The sequence below is a fragment of the Chelonia mydas genome, chromosome 2 (genome assembly GCF_015237465.2).
Source record: "Chelonia mydas isolate rCheMyd1 chromosome 2, rCheMyd1.pri.v2, whole genome shotgun sequence".
NCBI classification, from domain to species: Eukaryota; Metazoa; Chordata; order Testudines; family Cheloniidae; genus Chelonia; species Chelonia mydas.
This window is the reverse complement of record NC_057850.1, coordinates 100846625-100855907: the sequence shown is the minus strand read 5'-3', so window position 1 is coordinate 100855907 and position 9283 is coordinate 100846625. Positions and strand designations below refer to the sequence as shown.

Sequence of the window (9283 nt, the reverse complement as noted above, 5' to 3'; positions counted from 1 at the left end):
CACATTCCAAAATGCAGAATTTCATTTGAAGTCCAAACATTCAAACCAGAGAGATCATGCAAAGTCTCAAATATTTTAATGTTTCAATGACCCAAATAGCTTCCCCACGATATTTCATAAAAAGAAAAGAAAATCATGTTCACCCACCAGGCATGCTTTGGTAATATCACGTTTTCTGGTCTCTGAAACAACGATTGAGCTAACGCTATCTTCTTCATATTAGGTGGCTCTGTGTCATTAAGTTGCAAACTATGTATGTCATACAATGTGTTCACAGTGTAGGTCTGCCGTGCTGGGTTATTTGTTTGCAGGGAGTACTGAAAACCCTGACAGAGGAGGATTAGGTTTTAGATATCATGAGGGCGAGGAAGAACTCTCAATGCCATATCAATATTTTGTTTAGCAAGGACAGTTACTTCACAGAATTGCCAAGTTCTCTGGATTGTTGGGGCGCTTTTGATTTTGAAGCGGCTGCCCTGATTTGTGGAGGTTTATTGATAATGTTAGAGAATTTGAGAACATTTTCACTCAGTCCCCAAAGGGTGTAGGGATTTTTTCGCACAGAACCTTCCAAGAGAGGCTGTCAACACCTTAAAAATGAGGAGGAGGAACTGACAAGTAAAGCCAGGCTCACAGCCAATACAGAGCAGCAGGTTAAAAGATCACAATGCATCTGATTTAAAACAGGATAGGCAATGTGTACCAACATTGCACGAGGATAACTGACAGAAGGAATGGTTATGACGTTGAATAAACCATACCGATCTTCCAGCCTGCACTGCCCTTCTCTGTTCCACTCCTAACTGAGCAGGATTTAGACCCCAGTATGGCCAGCAGTGGCTTGCACCATCTCACTTCCTTACACAGGTGACTATTTGTCCATACCTATGGCCCGGATCCAGCAAACTTCTTAAGCAAGTCCATAACATTAAGCATGTCAATAGTCCCTATTGATTTCAATGGAACTACTAACCTGCCTCAAGTTAAGCACTTGTTTGCTGAATCAGGGCTGAATTCATTACACCACCTTTTACATGGTTCAGTGTAGCTGACTCTTGGCAGGTCCTCAAAAGTAACAGGCTAGAGTGCCTGAGATGCTAGAGTGAACGGCAATGTAAGAACCAGAACAGAATGACACCTCTCCTAATCCCAAAGCGATGTCATAGTCTTGCTTCCTTTCCAGGCTTATACAGAGGGAACATTGTTTACTTTTACAGGTACAGTTCCATCCATTAAGGAGGACGGGTACATTTCAATCAATCATAGGTTGACGGGGACCTCCCAGTGATTGTGCCAAAATTATCTTGACAGTTTATGGTGAAGGATGTGTATTGCAGTATTTTATAACACCTTTGGGAATCAAAGCCATTTTATCCCCATTAATTATATAAAGCATAATGGAACAGTAAAATATTGTGAAGAATGCAGCACATTACGCAGATGCAAGGTTTTTTCCCTAGGTCTATAAGGGAGATGCCATCGATTCTGGAAGAGCATTTGCAATGACTGTAGCATAGACCATGATCATTTAAGTGAGACACCTGCTGATACGCCCAGTTCTGTGTTTCCACTTGAAATTTTTGTCAAAAATCTTTTTATTTTACTTGGTGAGATTCATAGGCAGGCTCTACGAAGGACAGTTCCTGTTACCTGTAAACCTTTGGAACACATTTCTCAGGGAAAATATTTACTGATGTCTCTTTTATCAGAGATGTCACTAGAATAAAAATAATTTTCCAAGACCAGAGTTGGCTAAAACACAGGCATCATGACAGAAGCCAATAATTCAGTGTAAGATATTGATGGTCACACATGCCGCTTTCCATTTTGAAAAGCAGCATCATTCTGCGAGGTGCAAGAACAGCCCATCTATCATCCCAAGCACATTAGGAATCCCTGCTATGGCACAGAATCTCTTTTTGATGTGCTATCACTGTTGTTGGCTACATGGCAAATTACTAGATTTAGTGTGTTGGCTAACCAAAGCAGCTGTTGCTGGTGTGAAAACCAGCACACTGGTGCCCACTGAGTCCCTGCTAGATTTCAGTTAAAGGCTCAAAAAGCACCCGTGGCATAACAAAAGAAAAATACCACATAACACCATGGAACATGGAAGTTTCTCTTCTGAGGCCCACACAACAGGTTCTACTCTTCACAATACTCTTAATTGCCTTTTAATTTACTACTCATTTATTAGGTGGATGCTGCAGAGCAATTCTGGTCAATCGAGAAGGGAAAATTTTGTTTATGGAAATCAGGAGCAAAGCATATTTTGGTCTGCTCTTTTATCTCTCCTTTACTAACAGCACTCTAGCTATCTGACGATGTTTGATTTGTGTTTCAGCATCGCCGGTGCTGTACTGCAATGGTCATTTTTTCTCATTGAGAAGAAGCAGTTACTTTTCTTAAATATTTAAATATGCTTATTTTAAATGGAAGCAGCTGTTCTGATTCAGGCAAAACTATTCTGATTTATGAGGGGCTGTTCAGCTATCTTGCCTAACTTTCCTTAAAAACACAAATCCGTTCCCCCATTCCCTTCCCTCCTCCTCACCCCCGCTCCTCCAAACTCTTCCTAGTTGATCAGCAGGTAGAATGGCAGGGCTTGTTATACTTCTGCACAAAATCAGCAGTGTCTCCTGACAGCCACTGTGAGGAAGTGCTGCCAAATCGAAAACCAGCTCAACACCATGTGGAACTGAGGGTGTGAAAGACCAGCAGGGAGGAGAGGCCTTCATCTGAAAAAACAAAACAAAACAACAATTCAGATATTTTTTATAAGCAGATGAGTGAGCTGAGGCTCTGGGGGAGAGCGAGAGACAAAGAAGAGCTTCCTTCTTTGTGCAGTCTACAGATGCTTTTTATGTTGGCCCTAATTAGAGCTCATCAAAATTTTTCAACTGAAACATTTTCCCGCAAAAAACTGGTGTTTTGTCAAAAACAATATTTTGGCAGAGAAATCTCATTCTTTTACTACATTATTAAAAAAAACAATGAAAAAATTAGAATCAAAACAAAAATTCATTTCATTTGGAAATTTTCCATTTTTAATGAAACATTTTTAGTGAAAATTTTGCATTTGAAGATTTTTGTGGGGGAAAAATTGGTTTCAACCAGCATCACCCTAATACTATGCTCTTGATCTGCTTGCTTTCTTCATGTTCTCTCCTTCTAGTGAGTCATTTGAAAATGTAAATATTTTTATACATAATAAGCATTATTAGCATTGTTGTTTATTAAATTCTGAGAAGGGTCAAGATGGATCAGAATTTTATTTTTGTTTCCTTCTCTAGTTTTGAATGGCTACATTTTGAAAAACGTCCACAGCCCATGAGCGTGATGATCAAACTCAGTCTCATGAATGAATCAGACAACTTCTCCTCTGGACAAGTGCTTGGAATATTAGATTATGCAGTCATTAAATTCAATGTGATAGAATGTTCCTATGACTTGGTGCATTAGGAGCTAAAGCATATTTCAAATTTAGTTCTGCTGAAAACTGTACTATTGAAGACTTTGACTAGCACAGAGAGATGGATTGTCCCTGGCTGTCCTGTAAGGTTTTAAAAGTGTAAATGGCATAAGCAATTAAGAATAATTCCCAAAACACAGCATCTTTTTATTTTATTATTTTCACATTTAGATAATAAGAAAGAGGCAAAGCAAGGCAGCACAGGGCCTTATCTTCTTGATCCAACTGAAGTCAATAGAAGTTAAGAGTGTTTGGCACTTTCTTAAATATGTACCCACAGTGAGAGAGACACAGAATTAAGCTTTCATCATTGCCTCCCAAAGAGTTACTTTGTAGTATGTGGAAGGCAGTGCTGATTGTGTCCCTTACTGAACAACCAAGCAACATAAATATTGAGCTGTGCAGTTTGCAATCAATTAAGAAGATAAGGCATTGGACTGTGCAGGGTTTTTACTCTTTAAAAGAATAAATAAATATTTTTGCACCTTACCCAGTTCTCCCTTCAGGATGGTTAACCTGTGTCTTTAAGCTACAAATGGGCATACAGCACGTCAGAGCTGCCACAAAGTAGTTACTCAAATATTGGGGGACTGAGAGGTAACAGTTGGTGGGTTTGTACTGTGCTCTTCATACTAATGCCTGTGATTTCTCGGTTTGTTTTCTCTCCCACCTATAGAAGATATTTAGTGCCAGTGGGGGTAAACAGCAGTCACTCCGCAACTGGAATAGTCCAGTCCTTCTCTACATATCTGTGTCGTCCCTGTGATGAGAGCGATACAGATTAAACTTGAGATTTTCAAAAGCACTCAGTATTGACCTAACTCTGCTCTCATTGACGTGAACGGCAAAACCTCCATCGACTTCAATGGGAACACCATGAGACCAACACAGAGGTTCTGGCGGAACTGTCTACTTTGTGCTTTTTATCTAATACAGGAAGGGAAAGAAACAAAAAGATCATTGCCCTATTCACTGATCAGCCCCTGAGAATTAAAGGGAATTAGTTTGCTGTTCTTGTTTATTGCGAAGTGGCCGTGTGGTACTGGGTGCGAAACAGATGGATCTGAAGACATAGTCTTTCCCCTGAAGAGCTTATACTCAGAGCTGAGAGAATAATTGATATTTGATTCAGTGACCCGAAAAAAACTCCCAAAAGAACCAACCCAGGAAACAAATTATTTAGAGTCTAATTAACTAAAAATTTTGGGTCAAGCAAAATTTTTCAGTCCACGCAAAATATTGCCTCCCTCCCTCATTTCATTGTGTTTTCAGGACTTTTTTATCCTGTTAAAAATTGTATTTTAACCATTCTTAAACCGTTACATGTCTTAACAAAGAAACATTTGTTAGCTAGCTACATTTCTTAACAAAATGTCATGTTGAAGTGAGAAGTCAAAACGATTCATTTAGAAAATGTTGAAATGAACCATTTTTACTTTTTCAGGTTTTTTCTCCCCAATTCTATTTGGCCAAAAGGATTTGCTGAATTTAGCCCACATTCATGAATAGTTTTGGTTGCCCTGAAGCTGCATTTTTTAGCAAGTAATCGATTGAACCAAAAAACTTCACCCAGCTCTACTTATACTATAAAGAGAGACAAACAAAACATGTAGAAAAAAAGTAGTGATTGAGATGAAAAGCAGAGTGTTTGGTGGAGTTAGGCAGTCACGCTGAGAGTGCCAGGGCCTTGTCAGGGTTTTGGGTTTTTTGTCTTCTTTTGAAAAGCGTATCTCAATTCTATATGAGGGTTGGGTAGGTGTCAAAAGGCCTTTTAGGGTATGTTTACACTGCAATAAAAAACCCAAGGCTGGCCTGTGCCAGCAAACTTGGGTTCGCGGGGATCAGGCTGTGGGGCTGTTTCATTGCAAGGTAAACTTCTGGGCTTAGGCTGGCATCCAGGGTCCAGGACTATGTGAGGTGAGGGAGTCCCAGAGCTTGGGCTCCACCCTGAGCCTGGGAGTCTACACAGCAATGAAACAGCCCCACAGCCCGAGCCCTGCGAGCCTGAGTCAGCTGGTATGGGCCAGCCACAAGTGTCTAGCTGCTGTGTAGACATGCCCTGAGAAGTGAAACATTTTCAGTAGGAACTAAGTGGCAGTTCAGATGTGCGAGCAGGGGTCTAATTCTGGGCTGTGCCTCTGCTGTGTTCTGTGCTTCTAAGGGACATTAGCTACCTTTGCACCTTCCCGGAATTGCTAATAGCCGCTAATAGCGGAATTGCAGAGACACACCACAGCCACACCTTTGTTCTCCCAGGCCATGCACACTACCCTGGGAGCAGGGAAGTGGGCATAGGATCTAGTACAGCAGTTCTGTGTTACCCTAAGATTAAGGAACTGTGTCTTCTGGCTTTTCAGAGTAGCACAAAGTAACAGGTGCAGGGAACCACATTATGAACCAAGGCATATGGAGCTGAGTGGAAGAAACCATGCAGACAGGAGTTGGAGAAGACACAAAGGCATAATTATCTGCCTGTCTATATATTTTATGCTGTGTTCATCATCATGGTCACTGGTGTTGTCATCTTTTCTCTTTATTTTATTATTATAAAAACAAACTTTCTGCCCAGGGTAGATAAAAGTTATTATCCCAGCCCACCTAGGTTCCCCTCTTCAGACTTGTATTTTATTTCACATAACTGCATAGCCCATACCTAGGGCTACCACCCTAACGGTTAGGGTGGTAGCCTGGGACTTGGGACACCAGGGTTTAACTTTCTGCTCCATTGCAGACTTCCTATGTGACATTGGGCAAGTCACTTAATTTCTCTGTGACTTAGTTCCCCATCTGTAAAATGGGGATGTAGTTTATTTGCTTTGCAGGGGCATTAATGTATATACATTAAATATGGCAAGATGCTACAATAATGGGGACCAAGAGAAGTACCCAAGAGAGACAAACAGATATATGGGGAAGCAGACTATCAACTATACTGTAATAATTATTTATACACAGGAAAATCATCACTTGGTAAAGAAGAAAAAGACAAGCAGCAGCTCCTTCCACTGTCAGTCACCTGCCCTGATCAGCCTGCAGAGGTTTCTACTGATACTAACCTCCAAGCCTCTTTGTCCCCCTTGCAAATAAGCAAGGCGACAGAATTTCACAGTTCAGTGTTTTTTTCTTACCTGACTTCATCTTCCTGAATTGGAGTAACTACAATTTCAAATATACCTGAACTATGGTCTAAACTCTTAGAATCATAGAATCATAGAATATCAGGGTTGGAAGGGACCCCAGAAGGTCATCTAGTCCAACCCCCTGCTCGAAGCAGGACCAATTCCCAGTTAAATCATCCCAGCCAGGGCTTTGTCAAGCCTGACCTTAAAAACCTCTAAGGAAGGAGATTCTACCACCTCCCTAGGTAACGCATTCCAGTGTTTCACCACCCTCTTAGTGAAAAAGTTTATAGAATCATAGATTCTTCCCTCAATGATATTGATACTGCCATTGGTATGACACAAACTGGGTCCTGTATGTCTGCAATGCACATTCTAATACAAGTTATACAACTCGATGAACAATTTTTTTCTTTTAATTCTCAAATATTTCTCTGAATCCATAAGAGCCAAATGTTGTTCCTATCTGGGTGTGTTATTAAAAAATTAATGGTCAGTTCTAGCTTTCACCCATGAATCAACTGAGTTCAGGTCACCATCTCCAACCTAGTAACCAAAACCCAGTATTCCCTGGACCACCAAGCAGGACTCTGGTTCTCATTTTCATATGTTCAGGAGTACTTTTACATTCATGTCATTTGGCTGTCCGGGCATTCATTTTCAAGCTTGCTCTCTCTGACCTTGTTGGAAAGTGGAGGAATAGTGTAGCTATGGGTCCTTATGCGAGTGTTATTCAGGTGCTGTATTATTGCAACAGTATCATGTCTGACAAATCAGCTTGTGTGATAATATTATGATAGATGAAACATGATAGGAGATTAGAATGATAGCCTGGAAATGCTTTAGAAACACACAGTGTCAGTTGTACTACTGTGGCTGGGCTGGGGGAGGAAAAGTAGTTATGACTGAAGTGTAAAAAGTCTAAAATTTGCAGTTGTTTAAACTGTAGTACATTATAAACAGGAAAGTGCTGTTAGTGAGCAAAGGGAAGAGCAAGAAAACAAATATCAAATCTTGCCAAGGCTAAGTATAATGTGTGTAAGCAGCAATGCTGTGTCACATACTTGGTTATATTGTAAGTGCACTAGCATGCACTGGTGTTGTATGGTATGAGAATTTCACTTCCGGATACAGTGAGTTTGACAAAACTCCAGGTTAAGAGGTTAGCTGCACTCTCAGGTCACTCTGAATAAGCAGTTTTTAACAGTTTTTGTTTTCCCTCTCTTTTAAAGGATGGTTACTGGAGTGGAGATAGCAAATAGGATAAGGCAAATTGAGAAGAGACAAAGGTGAGAGGTTCAATGCAAAGACTAAAGATACCCCTCTCACCTTTGCTACCACTGATGGAGCTGCACTGGTGCTAGCAGAGGGAAATCTTTCAGAATAAATATAATGCAGACAAGACCACAGTCCCTTCTCTCTTTTTCAGAGCTCCTCTGTGTGAGCTTATGAATACAAGAAAAAAGAACCAAGTTAAAGCTATTTGCATGCTATTTGATGTGACTATTTAAATAGGTAACACCCTGTTCTAACACAAAGCACCTGCTTGAATTTTCTTAACAAATGCTTCATATTTTTTTCAGGTAGAGAAAGTGGATTCCCAGCAATTCAGAGGGGAATACACAGTTCCCAGAAGTAACTTTTCCTATCAGCTCAGAAGCAGTTCTTGTCACTTTGAGAAGACTTCACATACAATGCAAAACTCAAACATGTGTTGCAACAGTGTCATTTAGACTCATACATTCCTAGCCAATAGGAACAGGGATACTCACATGACTGCTTATGTTTTAGAGAACTGAAAATTAAGGACCAGACTGTGCCTTTAAGGGATAGGCCTGCATTGGAGGTGATGCAACAATGCACATGGCAACCTTCCAGGAAGGATAGTATGACTGTATTGATCATCCAGCACTGTGTGGCATAAGAGCAGTGCAAAGGGTGAAATCTATGCTCCCTTCTAAGTCTTGACTGGCTTGTAGCAGGGAACTCAGGAGACAGCTTGGAGGTGAGATGTTACTTCCGCTTCCGGGACTCCTTGTGATGCAATGAGCTGTGAGCACATAACTCTGTCATTTCACTGAGTATAATCCTATGCTTGGCGATGAGGGCATCTGGGAAAAGAGCTGTTTATAAAAAATATTGCAGAGTAAAGGGTGTGAGCTGGCTTAATGTATAATGTATGTTTAAATTGTTTGGGGGCCCGAAAAGTCCTCAGGAGCCAGGGAAAGAGGAATCTGGCCTGAACCTGGCCCCAGACAAGCATCCACAGAGCTACACCTGAACACAGAGCAGTCCTGATTTACGTGGGCCTGGGGCAAAACGTCCAGTGGATCTACATACTAGAAATCCATTTCTCCCAGCCTGCCCTCCGAGGCACACTGAGATGGAGGAGGTCTGGCAAAGCTGGGCTTTGTAGTACACAGGGGAGAGGGAAGAGGACAGATCTCTTGAGGAATTGGGGGCAGGATTACTGGAGCACACTCATTTAGCAGAGCTGCACTGCTCCTGCCATGTCTGTGACCCTTAGCAGATGCAACAGACAGGGCAGGATTTGTCCCCAAGAAAGAAAAAGCAGAACTTGGACTGACTGAAAGACTATTTTATTCCAGTCTTGATGAGCTAGACTCTGAATGAACAATTAAACTAAGAGAAAAGACTCTGAAATCATTGAAGATGAAGAGAATGGTGCAAG

At 41.1% G+C, this 9283-nt stretch overlaps 1 long non-coding RNA gene across 2 annotated transcripts in view; it reads right to left on the bottom strand.

The window, feature by feature from the left end:
- Positions 1–1212: 1212 nt before the first annotated feature.
- The window catches only part of LOC122464521, a 27611-nt gene continuing 19540 nt past the window's right edge, over positions 1213–9283 (bottom strand). For both annotated transcript variants that reach the window (XR_006288629.1, XR_006288628.1), the window contains one exon: positions 1213–2738. This is a non-coding gene — a long non-coding RNA (uncharacterized LOC122464521). The remainder of the gene's footprint in view (positions 2739–9283) is intronic.